Source organism: Ambystoma mexicanum, chromosome 4q (assembly GCF_040938575.1).
Source record: "Ambystoma mexicanum isolate Mex_15411 chromosome 4q, UKY_AmexF1_1, whole genome shotgun sequence".
Classification (NCBI taxonomy): Eukaryota; Metazoa; Chordata; class Amphibia; order Caudata; family Ambystomatidae; genus Ambystoma; species Ambystoma mexicanum.
Window position 1 is genome coordinate 11,174,783 of NC_090928.1, and position 21,744 is coordinate 11,196,526.

A 21,744-nucleotide genomic window follows, 5' to 3' on the forward strand; every position below is an offset into this window, starting at 1 on the left:
TGGTAAGGGTGTCCCTCGCGATGAGGGCAACGCCTCCACCTCTCTGAGAGGTGCGGTCTTTCCTAAAAATGGAATATCCAGGTGGGATGGCGAGTGATAAGACTGGGCCTGAGCTTTCATTCAGCCAGGTTTCAGTAAGGATGAGGAGGTCGAGCTTGTTGTTTATGAGCAGGTCGTTGATGTCAAGGGCGTGAGCTGGTATGGAGCGGGCATTAAGCAGGGCGCAGGTTAGCATGTAGGCATGGGGAGGCGTGGGGATAGGTGGGCTGGTGGGTGAGGATGGAGGGTCAGAAGTACTAGGTGGTGTGGTCGAGGGTGTGGCAACAGTAGGATGAATAGGCACAGAAACATCATTGAGCTGCACAAAATCAAGTGTGGTCATGGGTGTGGCAACAGTAGGATGAATAGGCACAGAAACATCATTGAGCTGCACAAAATCAAGTGTGGTCATGGGTGTGGCAACAGTAGGATGAATAGGCACAGAAACATCATTGAGCTGCACAAAATCAAGTGTGGTCATGGGTGTGGCAACAGTAGGATGAATAGGCACAGAAACATCATTGAGCTGCACAAAATCAAGTGTGGTCATGGGTGTGGCAACAGTAGGATGAATAGGCACAGAAACATCATTGCGCTGCACAAAATCAAGTGTGGTCATGGGGGCGGCAACAGTATGCGCTACAGGCATGGGTGCAGTAGGACTGAAGGGCGAAGGTTGTGGGGCAAAGTTAAAGTTCATAGTAGGGTTGGTGATCGTGAAGTATTGTTTGTTGACAAGACCCTTGATGATGAACTGTCGTGCCGTGGCAGAGCATGTGTGTGCTGGCCGCTGGCTTCTTATGCCCAACCTAACATTTCGGTAACCCAAGGTAGGGGTAGAACTGATGGGGTTGGTGGGCTGAGTGTGGGACCGTAGTCGCGCATTCCTGCTGTGGTACAGCAGAGGGCGTGTGTTTGCTAGCAAGGTAGGCGCACATGAAGGTTGTAGCATGGGGGCATTAATGCTAATGGCCTTACCTTGTACTGGTTTAACAAGGCGTGGGGGCACCAACTGCACCATCGAGCAGCGGAGAGCTGCAGAGAGAAATGCGGCCTTGGGGGAGTAACTGGCAGTTCTTGGGTGTCTGGGCTGAGGTGAAACTTAAGTTTCTGGGACACCACTCCTACCAAGAGAGTGCAGATTCTTCATTCCCTGAAGGGGAAACTGTTAATATATATTGTGCAGCGTGTCGCGTTTAGCTCTCTCATAGCATGAGGGAATTTTATGGCGAGGCGCGTGGTGTTTAATATTTGGTTAGAGCTGCAATATGCTCTGGATGCAGCGTGTGGAGTCGTGTTTCTTGTGCCTGGGACCGTTGGGAAGCTGGACCCCCGCTTTGCGTATGTTTGTATAGGGGTGTTTTCTGAGACGGGGCTTCCCGTGCCTCCGTTATACAGCAGTCTTATGTGGATGGGTTAACAGCCGGGCCTTGGTGTCGAGTGATTCGGGTTTCCCTGGGGGGGGGGGGGGGGGAGGGGAACGGGACGCCTGGCTTGACACCCCCAAAACTCTGTGCCGCGGACACACCGAGGCTCAAGAGTCTCCTGTGCAATGACAGCCCCTGCGCAGGTGGGGTGGGGGGGTGGGGGAGGGGGCCCACAGCCGCCGAATCTACAGGTGCTCTCCGCTGTGCGGAGCACCCGCGACCACCTTACTTGTTGCACGAGGTGTCCGCGGCGCCTTGGGGCCCCCTCCTTAAGAGCTTCACGCGTCTCTCCTCTGCTCTTGTAAACTGGGAGGCAGCTCTCGCGTTGTGTAGTTGCGGCGGGGACCGTTAGGTCGGGCCAAACTTCCGCGAGGAGATTTTTATGTGCAACTGCACTTCCCCGCTACAGAGCTTTTCAAAGTCCGGTGCTCTTCCAATTTCTTCTTTTTTCTTTATTTTCTCCTTCTTTTCCCCTTTTCCTTCAGTGGCGCACCTCGTTTGTCAGGTATAATAAGGGTCTCAGGATTGGAATGGGAAGGAGTTTGATATCACATCTCAAGCTATAGGAAGGGTCTCAGGTTTGGGAAGGGAAGGATTTGGATAGCACATCTCATGTTATAGGATGGTTCTCATGTTTGGTTTTAGAAGCATTGAGATATCATATCTCATGCTATCGGAAAGGTCTCAGGTTTGGAATGGGAAGGAGTTGGATATCACATCTCATGTTATAGGAAGGATCTCAGGTTTGGTATTAGAAGCATTGAGATATCATATCTCATGCTATAGGAAGGGTCTCAGGATTGGAATGTGAAGGATTTGGATATCACATCTCATGCTAAAGGAAGGGTCTCAGGTTTGGCAGAAACATTGAGATATCACATCTCATGCTATAGGAAGGGTCTCAGGATTGGAATGGGAAGGATTTGGATATCACATCTCATGCCATAGTAAGGGTCTCAGGTTTGGTATAAGCATTGAGATATCACATCTCTGCTATCGGAAGGGTCTCAGGATTGGATTGGGAAGGAGTTGGATATCCCTTCTCATGCTATAGGAAGGGTCTCAGGTTGGAATGGGAAGGATTTGGATATCACATCTCATGTTATAGGTAGGGTCTCAGGATTGGAATGGGAAGGATTTGGATATCACATCTCTTGCTATAGGAAGGATCTCAGGTTTTTATTAGAAACATTGAGATATCACATCTCATGCTATAGGAAGGGTTTCAGGATTGGAATGGGAAGGATTTGGATATCACATCTCATGCTAAAGGAAGGGTATCAGGTTTGGAAGGGGAAGGATTTGGATATCATATCTCATGTTATAGGACGGGTCCCAGGTTTGGTATTAGAAGCATTGAGATATCACATCTCATGGTATAGGAAGGGTCTCAGGATTGGAATGGGAAGGAGTTGGATATCACATCTCATCCAATAGGAAGGGTCTCAGGTTTGGAATGGGAAATAATTGGATATCACATCTCATGTTATAGGAAGGATCTCAGGATTGGAATGGGAAGGATTTGGATATCACATCTCTTGCTATAGGAAGGGTCTCAGGATTGGAATGGGAAGGAGTTCGATTTCCCTTCTCATGCTATAGGAAGTGTCTCAGGTTGGAATGGGAAGGACTTGGATAACACATCTCATGTTATAGGAAGGGTCTCAGGATTGGAATGGGAAGGATTTGGATATCACATCTCTTGCTATAGGAAGGGTCTCAGGTTTTTTATTAGAAACATTGAGTTATCACATCTCATGCTATAGGAAGGGTTTCAGGATTGGAATGGGAAGGATTTGGATATCACATCTCATGCTAAAGGAAGGGTCTTAGGTTTGGAAGGGGAAGGATTTGGATATCACATCTCATGTTATAGGACGGGTTCCAGGTTTGGTATTAGAAGCATTGAGATATCACAACTCATGCTATAGGAAGGGTCTCAGGATTGGAATGGGAAGGAGTTGGATATCACATGTCATGCTAAAGGAAGGGTCTCAGGTTTGATAGAAGCATTGAGATTTCACATCTCATGCTATAGGAAGGGTCTCAGGATTGGAATGGGAAGGAGTTGGATATCACATCTCAAGCCATAGGAAGGGTCTCAGATTTGGTATAAGCATTGAGATATAACATCTCTGCTATCGGAAGGGTCTCAGGATAGGAATGGGAAGGACTTAGATATCACATCTCATGCTATAGGGAGGGTCTCAGTTTTGATATTAGAGGCATTGAGATATCACATCTCATGCTATCGGAAGGGTCCCAGGATTGGAATGGGAAGGAGTTGGATATCACATCTCAAGCTATCTCAGGATTGGAATGGGAAGGAGTTTGATATCACATCTCAAGCTATAGGAAGGGTCTCAGGTTTGGAAAGGGAAGGATTTGGATTTCACATCTCATGTTGTAGGATGGTTCTCATGTTTGGTTTTAGAAGCATTGAGATATCACATCTCATGCTATCGGAAGGGTCTCAGGTTTGGAAAGGGAAGGATTTGGATTTCACATATGTTATAGGATAGTTCTCAGGTTTGGTTTTAGAAGCATTAAGATATCACATCTCATGCTATAGGAAGGGTCTCAGGTTTGGAATGGGAAGGAGTTGGATACACATCTCATGTTATAGGAAGGATCTCAGGTTTGGTATTAGAAGCATTGAGATATCACATATCATGCTACAGGAAAGGTCTCAGGATTGGAATGGGAAGGAGTTGGATATCACATCTCATGCTAAAGGAAAGGTCACAGGTTTGGAAGGGGAAGGATTTGGATCTCACAAATGTTTTAGGACGGGTGTCAGGTTTGGTATTAGAAGCATTGAGATATCACATCTCATGGTATAGGAAGGGTCTCAGGATTGGAATGGGAAGGAGTTGGATAGCACATCTCAAGCTATCTCAGGATTGGAATGGGAAGGAGTTTGATATCACATCTCAAGCTATAGGAAGGGTCTCAGGTTTGGAAAGGGAATGATTTGGATTTCACATGTTACAGGATAGTTCTCATGTTTGGTTTTAGAAGCATTAAGATATCACATCTCATGTTATAGGAAGGATCTCAGGTTTGGTATTAGAAGCATTGAGATATCACATCTCATGCTATAGGAAGGGTCTCAGGTTTGGAATGGGAAGGAGTTGGATATCACATCTCATGCTATAGGAAGGATCTCAGGTTTGGTATTAGAAGCATTGAGATATCAGATCTCATGCTATCGGAAGGATCTCAGGTTTGGTATTAGAAGCATTGAGATATCACATCTCATGCTACCAGAAGGGTCTCAGGATTGGAATGGGAAGGAGTCGGATATCACATCTCATGCTAAAGGGAGGGTTTCAGGTTTGGAAGTGGAAGGATTTTGATATCACATCTCATGTTATAGGAAGATCTCAGGTTTGGTATTAGAAGCATTGAGATATCACATCTCATGCTATCGGAAGGGTCTCAGGATTGGAATGGGAAGGAGTTGGATATCACATCTCATGCTAAAGGAAGGGTCTCAGTTTTGGTAGAAGCATTGAGATATCACATCTCATGCTATAGGAAGGGTCTCAGGATTGGAATGGGAAGGAGTTGGATATCACATCTCATGCCATAGGAAGGGTCTCAGGTTTGGTATAAGCATTGAGATATCACATTGGTCTCAGGATTGGATTGGGAAGGAGTTGGATATCACATCTCATCCAATAGGAAGGGTCTCAGGTTTGGAATGGGAAGGAATTGGATATCACATCTCATGTTATAGGAAGGATCTCAGGATTGGAATGGGAAGGATTTGGATATCACATCTCTTGCTATAGGAAGGGTCTCAGGTTTTTTATCAGAAACATTGAGATATCACATCTCATGCTATAGGAAGGGTTTCAGGATTGGAATGGGAAGGAGTTGGATATCACATCTCATGTTATAGGAAGGATCTCAGGATTGGAATGGGAAGGATTTGGATATTACATCTCTTGCTATAGGAAGGGTCTCAGGTTTTTTATTAGAAACATTGAGATATCACATCTCATGCTAAAGGAAGGGTTTCAGGATTCGAATGGGAAGGATTTGGATATCATATCTCATGTTATAGGACGGGTCCCAGGTTTGGTATTAGAAGCATTGAGATATCACATCTCATGGTATAGGAAGGGTCTCAGGATTGGAATGGGAAGGAGTTGGATATCCCTTCTCATGCTATAGGAAGGGTCTCAGGTTTGGAATGGGAAGGATTTGGATATCACATCTCTTGCTATAGGAAGGGTCTCATGTTTTTTATTAGAAACAGAGATATCACATCTCATGGTATAGGAAGGGTTTCAGGATTGGAATGGGGAGGATTTGGATATCACATTTCATGCTAAAGGAAGGGTCTCAGGTTTGGAAGGGGAAGGAGTTGGATATCACATCTCATGCTAAAGGAAGGGTCTCAGGTTTGATAGAAGCATTGAGATATCACATCTCATGCTATAGGAAGGGTCTTAGGTTTGGTATAAGCATTGAGATATCACATCTCTGCTATCGGAAGGGTCTCAGGTTAGGAATGGGAAGGAGTTGGATATCACATCTCAAGCTATCTCAGGATTGGAATGGGAAGGAGTTTGATATCACATCTCAAGCTTTAGGAAGGGTCTCAGGTTTGGAAGGGGAAGGATTTGGATTTCACATCTCATGTTTTAGGACGGGTCTCAGGTTTGGTATTAGAAACATTGAGATATCACATCTCATGGTATAGGAAGGGTCTCAGGATTGGAATGGGAAGGAGTTGGATATCACATCTCATGCTATAGGAAGGGTCTCAGTTTTGATATTAGAAGCATTGAGATATCACATCTCATGCTATCGGAAGGGTCTCAGGATTGGAATGGGAAGGAGTTGGATATCACATCTCAAGCTATCTCAGGATTGGAATGGGAAGGAGTTTGATATCACATCTCAAGCTTTAGGAAGGGTCTCAGGTTTGGAAGGGGAAGGATTTGGATCTCACATCTCATGTTTTAGGACGGGTCTCAGGTTTGGTATTAGAAACATTGAGATATCACATCTCATGGTATAGGAAGGGTCTCAGGATTGGAATGGGAAGGAGTTGGATATTACATCTCATGCTATAGGAAGGGTCTCAGGTTTGGTAGAAGCATTGAGATATCACATCTCATGCTATAGGAAGGGTCCCAGGATTGGAATGGGAAGGAGTTGGATATCACATCTCATGCCATAGGAAGGGTCTCAGGTTTGGTATAAGCATTGAGATATCACATCTCTGCTATCATAAGGGTCTCATGATTGGTATAGGAAGGAGTTGTATATCCCATCTCATGCTTTAAGAAGGGTCTCAGGTTTGGTATTAGAATTATTGAGATATCACATCTCATGCTATAGGAAGGGTCTAAGGGTAGAAATGGGAAGGAGTTGGGTATCACATCTAATGCTATAGGAAGGGTCTCAGGTTTGGTATTAGAAGCATTGTGATATTACATCTCATGCTATAGGAAGGGTCTCAGGATTGGATTGGGAAGGAGTTGGATATCACATCTCATGCGATGTGATATCTCAATGCTTCTAATACCACACCTGAGACCCGTCCTATAACATGAGATGGGATATCCAAGCCCTTCCCATTCCAATCCTGAGACCCTTCCTATAGCATGCGATGTGAAATCTCAATGCTTCTAATACCAAACCTGAGTCCCTTCCTATAACATGAGATGGGATATCCAACTCTTTCCCATTCCAATCCTGAGACCCTTTCGATAGCAGAGATGTGATATCTCAATGCTTATACCAAACCTGAGACCCTTCCTATGGCATGAGATGTCATATACTACTCCTTCCCATTCCAATCCTGAGACCCTTCCTATAGCATGAGATGTGATATCCAAAACCTTCCCATTCCAATCCTGAGACCCTTCCTATATCATGAGATGTGATATCTCAATGCTTCTAATACCAAACCTGATATCCTTCCTATAACATGAGATGTGATATCCAACTCCTTCCCATTCTAATCCTGAGATCCTTCCTATACCATGAGATGTGAGATCCAAATCCTTCCCCTTCCAAACCTGAGACCCTTCCTAAAGCTTGAGATGTGATATCAAACTCCTTCCCCTTCCAATCCTGAGATAGCTTGAGATGTGATATCCAACTCCTTCCCATTCCTAACCTGAGACCCTTCCGATAGCAGAGATGTGATATCTCAATGCTTATACCAAACCTAAGACCCTTCCTATAGCATGAGATGTGATATCTCAATGCTTCTATCAAACCTGAGACCCTTCCTTTAGCATGAGATGTGATATCCAACTCCTTCCCCTTCCAAACCTGAGACCCTTCCTTTAGCATGAAATGTGATATCCAAATCCTCCCCATTCCAATCCTGAAACCCTTCCTATACCATGAGATGTGATATCTCTGTTTCTAATAAAAAACATGAGACCCTTGCTATAGCAAGAGATATGATATCCAAATCCTTCCCATTCCAATCCTGAGACCCTTCCTATAACATGAGATGTGATATCCAACTCCTTCCCATTCCAACCTGAGACCCTTCCTATAGCATGAGAAGGGATAGCCAACTCCTTCCCATTCCAATCCTGAGACCCTTCCTATACCATGAGATGTGATATCTCAATGCTTCTAATTCCAAACCTGGGACCCGTCCTATAACATGAGATATGATATCCAAATCCTTCCCATTCGAATCCTGAAACCCTTCCTTTAGCATGAGATGTGATATCTCAATGTTTCTAATAAAAAACCTGAGACCCTTCCTATAGCAAGAGATGTGATATCCAAATCCTTCCCATTCCAATCCTGAGATCCTTCCTATAACATGAGATGTGATATCCAACTCCTTCCCATTCCAATCCTGAAACCCTTCCTATAGCATGAGATGTGATATCTCAATGTTTCTGATAAAAAACCTGAGACCCTTCCTATAGCAAGAGATGTGATATCCAAATCCTTCCCATTCCAATCCTGAGATCCTTCCTATAACATGAGATGTGATATCCAATTCCTTCCCATTCCAAACCTGAGACCCTTCCTATTGGATGAGATGTGATATCCAACTCCTTCCCAATCCAATCCTGAGACCAATGTGATATCTCAATGCTTATACCAAACCTGAGACCCTTCCTATGGCATGAGATGTGATATCCAACTCCTTCCCATTCCAATCCTGAGACCCTTCCTATAGCATGAGATGTGATATCTCAATGCTTCTACCAAAACTGAGACCCTTCCTTTAGCATGAGATGTGATATCCAACTCCTTCCCATTCCAATCCTGAGACCCTTCCTATAGCATGAGATGTGATATCTCAATGCCTCTAATACCAAACCTGAGATCCTTCCTATAACATGTGATGTGATATTCAAATCCTTCCCCTTCCAAACCTGAGACCCTCCCTTTAGCATGAGATGTGATATCCGACTCCTTCCCATTCCAATCCTGAGACCCTTCTGATAGCATGAGATGTGATATCTCAATGCTTCTAATACCAAACCTGAGATCCTTCCGATAGCATGAGATGTGATATCTCAATGCTTCTAATACCAAACCTGAGATCTTCCTATAACATGAGATGTGATATCCAAATCCTTCCACTTCCAAACCTGAAACCCTCCCTTTAGCATGAGATGTGATATCCGACTCCTTCCCATTCCAATCCTGAGACCCTTCTGGTAGCATGAGATGTGATATCTCAATGCTTCTAATACCAAACCTGAGATCCTTCCGATAGCATGAGATCTGATATCTCAATGCTTCTAATACCAAACCTGAGATCCTTCCTATAGCATGAGATGTGATATCCAACTCCTTCCCATTCCAAACCTGAGACCCTTCCTATAGCATGAGATGTGATATCTCAATGCTTCTAATACCAAACCTGAGATCCTTCCTATAACATGAGATGTGATATCTTAATGCTTCTAAAACCAAACATGAGAACTATCCTGTAACATGTGAAATCCAAATCATTCCCTTTCCAAACCTGAGACCCTTCCTATAGCTTGAGATGTGATATCAAACTCCTTCCCATTCCAATCCTGAGATAGCTTGAGATGTGCTATCCAACTCCTTCCCATTCCAATCCTGAGACCCTTCCTATACCATGAGATGTGATATCTCAATGCTTCTAATACCAAACCTGACACCCGTCCTAAAACATTTGTGAGATCCAAATCCTTCCCCTTCCAAACCTGAGACCTTTCCTTTAGCATGAGATGTGATATCCAACTCCTTCCCATTCCAATCCTGAGACCTTTCCTATAGCATGATATGTGATATCTCAATGCTTCTAATACCAAACCTGAGATCCTTCCTATAACATGAGATGTGTATCCAACTCCTTCCCATTCCAAACCTGAGACCCTTTCTATAGCATGAGATGTGATATCTTAATGCTTCTAAAACCAAACCTGAGAACTATCCTATAACATATGTGAAATCCAAATCCTTCCCTTTCCAAACCTGAGACCCTTCCGATAGCATGAGATGTGATATCTCAATGCTTCTAAAACCAAACATGAGAACCATCCTACAACATGAGATGTGAAATCCAAATCCTTCCCTTTCCAAACCTGAGACCCTTCCTATAGCTTGAGATGTGATATCAAACTCCTTCCCATTCCAATCCTGAGATAGCTTGAGATGTGATATCCAACTCCTTCCCATTCCAATCCTGGGACCCTTCCGATAGCATGAGATGTGATATCTCAATGCCTCTAATATCAAAACTGAGACCCTCCCTATAGCATGAGATGTGATATCTAAGTCCTTCCCATTCCTATCCTGAGACCCTTCCGATAGCAGAGATGTTATATCTCAATGCTTATACCAAATCTGAGACCCTTCCTATGGCTTGAGATGTGATATCCAACTCCTTCCCATTCCAATCCTGAGACCCTTCCTATAGCATGAGATGTGAAATCTCAATGCTTCTATCAAACCTGAGACCCTTCCTTTAGCATGACATGTGATATCCAACTCCTTCCCATTCCAATCCTGAGACCCTTCCTATAGCATGAGTTGTGATATCTCAATGCTTCTAATACCAAACCTGGGACCCGTCCTATAACATGAGATGTGATATCCAAATCCTTCCCCTTCCAAACCTAAGACCCTTCCTTTAGCATGAGATGTGATATCCAAATCCTTCCCATTCCAATCCTGAAACCCTTCCTATAGCATGAGATGTGATAACTCAATGTTTCTAATAAAAAACCTGAGACCCTTCCTATAGCAAGAGATGTGATATCCAAATCCTTCCCATTCCAATCCTGAGACCCTTCCTATAACATGAGATGTGTTATCCAAGTCCTTCCCATTCCAACCTGAGACCCTTCCTATAGCATGAGAAGGGAAATCGAACTCCTTCCCATTCCAATCCTGAGACCCTTCCTATAGCAAGAGATGTGATATCCAAATCCTTCCCATTCCAATCCTGAGATCCTTCCTATAACATGAGATGTGATATCCAATTATTTCCCATTCCAAACCTGAGACCCTTCCTATTGGATGAGATGTGATATCCAACTCCTTCCCATTCCAATCCTGAGACCCTTCCTATACCATGAGATGTGATATCTCAATGCTTCTAATACCAAACCTGGGACCCGTCCTATAACATGAGATATGATATCCAAATCCTTCCCCTTCCAAACCTGATACCCTTCCTTTAGCATGAGATGTGATATCCAAATCCTTCCCATTCCAATCCTGAAACCCTTCCTATAGCATGAGATGTGATATCTCAATGTTTCTAATAAAAACCTGAGACCCTTCCTATAGCAAGAGATGTGATATCCAAATCCTTCCCATTCCAATCCTGAGACCCTACCTATAACATGAGATGTGATATCCAAATCCTTCCCATTCCAACCTGAGACCCTTCCTATAGCATGAGAAGGGATATCCAACTCCTTCCCAATCCAATCCTGAGACCCTTCCGATAGCAGAGATGTGATATCTCAATGCTTCTGCCAAACCTGAGACCCTTCCTTTAGCATGAGATGTGATATCCAAATCCTTCACATTCCAATCCTGAGACCCTTCCTATAGCATGAGATATGATATCTCAATGCTTCTAATACCAAACCTGAGATCCTTCCTATAACATGAGATGTGATATCCAACTCCTTCCCATTCCAAACCTGAGAACTTTCCGATAGCATGAGATATGATATCTCAATGCTTCTAAAACCAAACATGAGAACCATCCCATAACATGAGATGTGCTATCCAAATCCTTCCCTTCCCAAACCTGAGACCCTTCCTATAGCTTGAGATGTGATATCAAACTCCTTCCCATTCCAATCCTGAGACCCTTATTATACCTGACAAACGAGGTGCGCCACTGAAGGAAAAGGGGAAAAGAAGGAGAAAATAAAGAAAAAAGAAGAAATTGTAAGAGCACCGGACTTTGAAAAGCTCTGTAGCGGGGAAGTGCAGTTGCACATAAAAATCTCCTCGCGGAAGTTTGGCCCGACCTAACGGTCCCCGCCGCAACTACACAACGCGAGAGCTGCCTCCCAGTTTACAAGAGCAGAGGAGAGACGCGTGAAGCTCTTAAGGAGGGGGCCCCAAGGCGCCGCGGACACCTCGTGCAACAAGTAAGGTGGTCGCGGGTGCTCCGCACAGCGGAGAGCACCTGTAGATTCGGCGGCTGTGGGCCCCCTCCCCCACCCCACCTGCGCAGGGGCTGTCATTGCACAGGAGACTCTTGAGCCTCGGTGTGTCTGCGGCACAGAGTTTTGGGGGTGTCAAGCCAGGCGTCCCGTTCCCCTCCCTCCCCCGCCCCCAGGGAAACCCGAATCACTCGACACCAAGGCCCGGCTGTTAACCCATCCACATAAGACTGCTGTATAACGGAGGCATGGGAAGCCCCGTCTCAGAAAACACCCCTATACAAACATACGCAAAGCGGGGGTCCAGCTTCCCAACGGTCCCAGGCACAAGAAGCACGACTCCACACGCTGCATCCAGAGCATATTGCAGCTCTAACCAAATATTAAACACCACGCGCCTCGCCATAAAATTCCCTCATGCTATGAGAGAGCTAAACGCGACACGCTGCACAATATATATTAACAGTTTCCCCTTCAGGGAATGAAGAATCTGCACTCTCTTGGTAGGAGTGGTGTCCCAGAAACTTAAGTTTCACCTCAGCCCAGACACCCAAGAACTGCCAGTTACTCCCCCAAGGCCGCATTTCTCTCTGCAGCTCTCCGCTGCTCAATGGCGCAGTTGGCGCCCCCACGCCTTGTTAAACCAGTACAAGGTAAGGCCATTAGCATTAATGCCCCCATGCTACAACCTTCATGTGCGCCTACCTTGCTAGCAAACACACGCCCTCTGCTGTACCACAGCAGGAATGCGCGACTACGGTCCCACACTCAGCCCACCAACCCCATCAGTTCTACCCCTACCTTGGGTTACCGAAATGTTAGGTTGGGCATAAGAAGCCAGCGGCCAGCACACACATGCTCTGCCACGGCACGACAGTTCATCATCAAGGGTCTTGTCAACAAACAATACTTCACGATCACCAACCCTACTATGAACTTTAACTTTGCCCCACAACCTCCGCCCTTCAGTCCTACTGCACCCATGCCTGTAGCGCATACTGTTGCCGCCCCCATGACCACACTTGATTTTGTGCAGCGCAATGATGTTTCTGTGCCTATTCATCCTACTGTTGCCACACCCATGACCACACTTGATTTTGTGCAGCTCAATGATGTTTCTGTGCCTATTCATCCTACTGTTGCCACACCCATGACCACACTTGATTTTGTGCAGCTCAATGATGTTTCTGTGCCTATTCATCCTACTGTTGCCACACCCATGACCACACTTGATTTTGTGCAGCTCAATGATGTTTCTGTGCCTATTCATCCTACTGTTGCCACACCCATGACCACACTTGATTTTGTGCAGCTCAATGATGTTTCTGTGCCTATTCATCCTACTGTTGCCACACCCATGACCACACTTGATTTTGTGCAGCTCAATGATGTTTCTGTGCCTATTCATCCTACTGTTGCCACACCCTCGACCACACCACCTAGTACTTCTGACCCTCCATCCTCACCCACCAGCCCACCTATCCCCACGCCTCCCCATGCCTACATGCTAAGCTGCGCCCTGCTTAATGCCCGCTCCATACCAGCTCACGCCCTTGACATCAACGACCTGCTCATAAACAACAAGCTCGACCTCCTCATCCTTACTGAAACCTGGCTGAATGAAAGCTCAGGCCCAGTCTTATCACTCGCCATCCCACCTTGATATTCCATTTTTAGGAAAGACCGCACCTCTCAGAGAGGTGGAGGCGTTGCCCTCATCGCGAGGGACACCCTTACCATCAGAGAAGCTGAAGGCATCCTTGATAGCAATAGTGACTACCTCCCGCTAAAAATCAATGTCTCGCCCAACTGCACCATATCCATGCACATTGTATACAGACCCCCTGGCCCATGTACGGACTTCCATGACACCCTTATCCCTGCATTGTCTCACAACATCAAAAAGACCTCTCAGGTTCTACTCCTTGGTGACCTCAACCTAGGGCTGAATTACCCTAAAGACTCCCCAGCGAAACACCTCAAGAAGGCACTCTCCAACATCAGCTTTGTGCACTCCATTTCTGACACCACGCACATCAAAGGGCGCACCCTTGACTGGATCAGTCATCACAACTGCTCCCTTCTCATCACGGCCAATACCCCTATCCCCTGGTCTGACCATCACTACATCCAATTCAACCTCGGAACCAGAAAAGTGGCTCTCTCTCCGCCATCACCATGCCTCGCCACCTACGCCAGGAGCTCACGCCTCCTCACAGTCGAGAACCTAGCCCCTACCTCCTTAACCCAGCCCTTCAGGCACCTTCATCTAATAACCCTGACACCTTAGCTGACACCTTCAAGGATGTCATCACGTCAGCCGTGGACGCCATTGCTCCCCTGACTCTCAAAAAAGCTAAGAAAGCCAAACATGCTAACTCATGGTTCTCTAAAGAACTCCTTGACCAACGTGCGCAAAAGAGGATTGCACTATCCTCCTGGAAAGCAAACCCCTCTGAAGCCACTAAACAGAAGTTCAAAGCCATTTCCAAATCCTACAAGACTAACATCACACTGGCAAAGGCTGCCTCCTTCAACACCAGGATCTCCGACGCCAAGTCAGGATCTAAGGAACTATTCACAATCTTCAGGGAACTTGAAAAACCATCTGCCCCCCCCTCCTCAGTTATCAAAGATGACAAGTGGTGCAACAGCATTCAATCTGCCATGCTAGAGAAGCTCAACACCCTCCAAACAAAAATTTGTGGCCACCAAAAAGCCCTTTCCCATATCATAGCGAACATCCACGCCAAGCCACCCATCAAGTCCACGTCATCCCCGATGTTCGAATTCAAAGACATCACTGAGCAAGAGGTCATCATCCTCCTCAACTATATTAAACCCTCCAATTGTAAAGGCGATGCCTGCCCAGCCAGCCTCATCAAAGACTCCGCACATACTCTCGCCCCCTTCCTTACAGCCTTTATCAACTCCTCCTTCCAATCAGGCCATGTCCCATCAGGACTCAAGGAAGCGTGGGTACGCCCACTCCTCAAGAAACCCTCACTCGACCCAACCGTCCCGGGGAATTACAGGCCCATCACAACTGTACCATTCCTGCTCAAAATCTTGGACAAAGCAGCCTACCTGCAGGTCCAAAAGTTCTTAGAGGACAACCGTCTCCTCGGCCTGCGGCAATCTGGGTTCCGCCCCCGACATGGCACTGAAACGGCCCTCCTAGATCTAAAGAACCAAATGGATGACCTCAGAGATGCAGGCAAACCTGCCCTCCTACTGCTCCTGGATCTATCCGCAGCGTTCGATCTGGTTGACCACAACACCTTGTGTCACCACCTAGCCACCCAAGCCAACTTCTCCCCGAAAGCCTGCCAGTGGATCACCTCCTTTCTCCAAGAAAGGGCCATGAAAGTCTTTTCTGAAGCTGCCGCCGCCACCCCTAGCCTCCTCACCTGCGGTGTCCCTCAGGGATCCTGTATCGCCCCAACACTCTATAACCTCTTTACAAGGCCCCTGTTTAGCATCTTGGATTCCCTTGGTATTTCATATACCAACTATGCTGACGATACGCAGGTACTGATCCCACTCACGAGCGACTACCTAGCAGATTCCAACACCCTCACCTCTATCTACACTACCATCCAATCCTGGATGGCGGAGAATTGGCTGTGCCTCAACAGCGAAAAGACCGAACTCCTCCTCATTGGGTCACCCTTCACTCTGGGTAACCTCGGAGATCAGTACGCCTCCTTCTCACTTGATAACATGCCAATCAAGGTCTCGAACCATGTTAAGACACTCGGAGTCTACCTTGACTCCGACCTGTCCATGGATAAACAGGTCAATGCTATCGCTGCATCCTCAGCCTACTACTCCAAAGTCCTCAATGCAGCCAGGCCCTTCTTGGCCCGTCAAAATTGCCTCACGATTGCCAGGGCAATTATCGGGTCAAGACTTGACTACTGTAATGCCCTTCTCGTGGGGACATCCAGCAAAAACCTGGCCAAATTGCAGCTAGCCCAGATCAATGCGCTAAGGGCAGCCACCGGTACCTCAAGAAGAAACCATATCTCCGAAATCAGAAGGCAAGCACACTGGCTCCCTGTGAAAGAGAGAATTGTCTTTAAAACTCTTGCTCTCACACACAAATGCCTTCACGAACTTGCCCCTCCTTACCTGACCAACAGAATTACTAGGCACACCGCCACGAGACCTTTCAGGTCCCCTTATGCCAACACAATTGTCACGCCTACTACTGGGAAAGTGCGCGCTGGTGGCTCCAGCTTCCCCACCCTAGCAGCCACGCACTGGAACGCTCTGCCACCTCACCTAAGACTCATTCAATCCCACCTAGCCTTCCGTAAGGCTATCAAAACCAGACTCTTTGTTTAACCTGAACCTGTATCGTCCACTGCATATATGCCTACCAATCTGTAACTAAGAGCCCTCCTGGCACCTGTCTGTAATCCTAAGTTTGCGTATCCTCTGTAACAGCGCCTCGATGCCTTACGGGCTGCAAGCGCGCTTAACAAATGCAAATAAATTAAAAATAAAAAAAAATATCTCAATGCTTCTAATACCAAACCTGAGACCCGTCCTAAAACATGAGATGTGAGATCCAAATCCTTCCCCTTCCAAACCTGAGACCCTTCCTATAGCTTGAGATGTGATATCAAACTCCTTCCCATTCCAATCCTGAGATAGCTTGAGATGTGATATCCAACTCCTTCCCATTCCAATCCTGAGACCCTTCCGATAGCATGAGATGTGATATCTCAATGCTTCTAATATCAAAACTGAGACCCTCCCTATAGCATGAGATGTGATATCTAAGTCCTTCCCATTCCTATCCTGAGACCCTTCCGATAGCAGAGATGTGATATCTCAATGCTTATACCAAACCTGAGACCCTTCCTATAGCATGAGATGTGATATCTCAATGCTTCTATCAAACTGAGACCCTTCCTTTAGCATGAGATGTGATATCCAACTCCTTCCCATTCCAATCCTGAGACCCTTCCTATAGCATGAGCTGTAATATCTCAATGCTTCTATCAAACCTGAGACCCTTCCTTTACCATGAGTTGTGATATCCAACTCCTTCCCCTTCCAAACCTGAGACCCTTCCTTTAGCATGAGATGTGATATCCAAATCATTCCCATTCCAATCCTGAAACCCTTCCTATAGCATGAGATGTGATATCTCAATGTTTCTAATAAAAAACTGAGACCCTTCCTATAGCAAGAGATGTGATATCCAAATCCTTCCCATTCCAATCCTGAGACCCTACCTATAACATGAGATGTGATATCCAACTCCTTCCCATTCCAACCTGAGACCCTTCCTATAGCATGAGAAGGGATATCCAACTCCTTCCCAATCCAATCCTGAGACCCTTCCGATAGCAGAGATGTGATATCTCAATGCTTATACCAAACCTGAGACCCTTACTATGGCATGAGATGTGATATCCAAATCCTTCCCATTCCAATCCTGAGACCCTTCCTATAGCATGAGATGTGATATCTCAATGCTTCTGCCAAACCCGAGACCCTTCCTTTAGCATGAGATGTGATATCCAAATCCTTCACATTCCAATCCTGAGACCCTTCATATAGCATGAGATATGATATCTCAATGCCTCTAATACCAAACCTGAGATCCTTCCTATAACATGAGATGTGATATCCAACTCCTTCCCATTCCAAACCTGAGACCTTTCCGATAGCATGAGATGTGATATCTCAATGCTTCTAAAACCAAACATGAGAACCATCCTATAACATGAGATGTGCTATCCAAATCCTTCCCTTCCCAAACCTGAGACCCTTCCTATAGCTTGAGATGTGATATCAAACTCCTTCCCATTCCAATCCTGAGACCCTTATTATACCATGAGATGTGATATCTCAATGCTTCTAATACCAAACCTGAGACCCGTCCTAAAACATGAGATGTGAGATCCAAATCCTTCCCCTTCCAAACCTGAGACCCTTCCTATAGCTTGAGATGTGATATCAAACTCCTTCCCATTCCAATCCTGAGATAGCTTGAGATGTGATATCCAACTCCTTCCCATTCCAATCCTGAGACCTTTCCGATAGCATGAGATGTGATATCTCAATGCTTCTAATATCAAAACTGAGACCCTCCCTATAGCATGAGATGTGATATCCAAGTCCTTCCCATTCCTATCCTGAGACCCTTCCGATAGCAGAGATGTGATATCTCAATGCTTATACCAAACCTGAGACCCTTCCTATAGCATGAGATGTGATATCTCAATGTTTCTATCAAACCTGAGACCCTTCCTTTAGCATGAGATGTGATATCCAACTCCTTCCCATTCGAATCCTGAGACCCTTCCTATAGCATGAGCTCTAATATTTCAATGCTTCTATCAAACCTGAGACCCTTCCTTTAGCATGAGATGTGATATCCAACTCCTTCCCCTTCCAAACCTGAGACCCTTCCTTTAGCATGAGATGTGATATCCAAATCCTTCCCATTCCAATCCTGAAACCCTTCCTATACCATGAGATGTGATATTTCTGTTTCTAATAAAAAACATGAGACCCTTCCTATAGCAAGAGATATGATATCCAAATCCTTCCCATTCCAATCCCGAGACCCTTCCTATAACATGAGATGTGATATCCAACTCCTTCCCATTCTAACCTGAGACCCTTCCTATAGCATGAGAAGGGATATCCAACTCCTTCCCATTCCAATCCTGAGACCCTTCCTATACCATGAGATGTGATATCTCAGTGCTTCTAATACCAAACCTGGGACCCGTCCTATAACATGAGATATGATATCCAAATCCTTCCCATTCGAATCCTGAAACCCTTCCTTTAGCATGAGATGTGATATCTCAATGTGTCTAATAAAAAACCTGAGACCCTTCCTATAGCAAGAGATGTGATATCCAAATCCTTCGCATTCCAATCCTGAGACCCTTCCTATAACATGGATGTGATATCCAACTCCTTCCCATTCCAATTTTGAGACCCTTCCTATACCATGAGAATTGATATCTCAATGCTTCTAATACCAAACCTGAGACCCTTCCTATAGCATGAGATGTGATATCCTACTCCTTCCCATTCCAATCCTGAGACCCTTCCTATAGCACGAGATGTGATATCTCAATGCTTCTAATACCAAACCTGACACCCTTCATATAGCATGAGATGGGATATCCAACTCCTTCCCAATCCAATCCTGAGACCCTTCCGATAGCATGAGATGTCATTTCTCAATGCTTCTACCAAAACTGAGACCCTTCCTATGGCATGAGATGTGATATCAAACTCCTTCCCATTCCAATCCTGAGACCCTTCCTATAGCTTGAGATGTGATATCCAACTCCTTCCCATTCCAATCCTGAGACCCTTCCTATACCATGAGATGTGATATCTCAATGCTTGTAGTACCAAACCTGAGACCCGTCCTACAACATGAGATGTGATATCCAAATCCTTCCCCTTCCAAGCCTGAGACCCTTCCTTTAGCATGAGATGTGATATCCAACTCCTTCCCATTCCAATCCTGAGACCCTTCCGATTGCATGAGATGTGATATCTCAATGCTTCTAATATCAAACCTGAGACCCTCCCTATAGCATGAGATGTGATATCCAAGTCCTTCCCATTCCAATCCTGAGATCCTTCCTATAGCATGAGATGTGATATCTCAATGCTTCTAATACCAAACATGATATCCTTCCTATAACATGAGATGTGATATATAAACTCCTTACCATTCCAATCCCGAGACCCTTCCGATAGCAGAGATGTGATATCTCAATGCTTATACCAAACCTGAGACCCTTCCTATGGCATGAGATGTCATATACTACTGCTTCCCATTCCAATCCTGAGACCCTTCCTATAGCATGAGATGTGATATCTCAATGCTTCTACCAAACTTGAGACCCTTCCTATAGCATGAGATGTGATATCCAACTCCTTCCCATTCCAATCCTGAGACCCTTCCTATAGCATGAGATGTGATATCTCAATGCTTCTACCAAACTTGAGACCCTTCCTATAACATGAGATGTGATATCCAACTCCTTTCCATTCCAATACTGAGATCCTTCTTATACCATGAGATGTGATATCTCAATGTTTCTCATACCAAACCTGAGGCCCTTCCTATAGCAAGAGATGTGATATACAAATCCTTCCCATTCCAAACCTGAGACCCTTCCTATAGCATGAGATGTGATATCCGACTCTTTCCCAATCCAATCCTGAGACCCTTCCTATAGCATGAGATGTAATATCACAATGCTTGTAATACCAAACCTGAGACCATTCCTATAGCATGAGATGTGATATCCAACTCCTTCCCATTCCAATCCTGAGACCCTTCCTATAGCATGAGATGTGATATCTCAATGCTTCTAATACCAAAACTGAGACCCTTCTTAAAGCATGAGATGTGATATCCAACTACTTCCCGTTCCAAACCTGAGACCCTTCCTATAGCATATGTGACATCCAACTCCTTCCCATTCCAAACCTGAGACCCTTCATATAGCAAGAATGTAATATCCAACTCCTTCCCATTCCAATCCTGAGACCATTCCTATAGCATGAGAAGTGATATCTCAATGCTTCTAATAGCAAACCTGAGATCCTTCCTATGACATGAGATGTGATATCCAATTCCTTCCCATTCCAAACCTGAGACCCTTCCTACAGCATGCGATGTGATATCTCAATCCTTCTAATACCACACCTGAGACCCGTCCTATAACATGAGATGAGATATCCAAGTCCTTCCCATCCCAATCCTGAGACCTTTCCTATAGCATGAGATGTGATATCTCAATGCTTCTAAAACCAAACATGAGAACCATCCTATAACATGAGATGTGCTATCCAAATCCTTCACTTCCCAAACCTGAGACCCTTCCTATAGCTTGAGATGTGATATCAAACTCCTTCCCATTCCAATCCTGAGACCCTTATTATACCATGAGATGTGATATCTCAATGCTTCTAATACCAAACCTGAGACCCGTCCTAAAACATGAGATGTGAGATCCAAATCCTTCCCCTTCCAAACCTGAGACCCTTCCTATAGCTTGAGATGTGATATCAAACTCCTTCCCATTCCAATCCTGAGATAGCTTGAGATGTGATATCCAACTCCTTCCCATTCCAATCCTGAGACCCTTCCGATAGCATGAGATGTGATATCTCAATGCTTCTAATATCAAAACTGAGACCCTCCCTATAGCATGAGATGTGATATCTAAGTCCTTCCCATTCCTATCCTGAGACCCTTCCGATAGCAGAGATGTGATATCTCAATGCTTATACCAAACCTGAGACCCTTCCTATAGCATGAGATGTGATATCTCAATGCTTCTATCAAACCTGAGACCCTTCCTTTAGCATGAGATGTGATATCCAACTCCTTCCCATTCCAATCCTGAGACCCTTCCTATAGCATGAGCTGTAATATTTCAATGCTTCTATCAAACCTGAGACCCTTCCTTTAGCATGAGATGTGATATCCTACTCCTTCCCCTTCCAAACCTGAGACCCTTCCTTTAGCATGAGATGTGATATCCAAATCCTTCCCATTCCAATCCTGAAACCCTTCCTATACCATGAGATGTGATATTTCTGTTTCTAATAAAAAACATGAGACCCTTCCTATAGCAAGAGATATGATATCCAAATCCTTC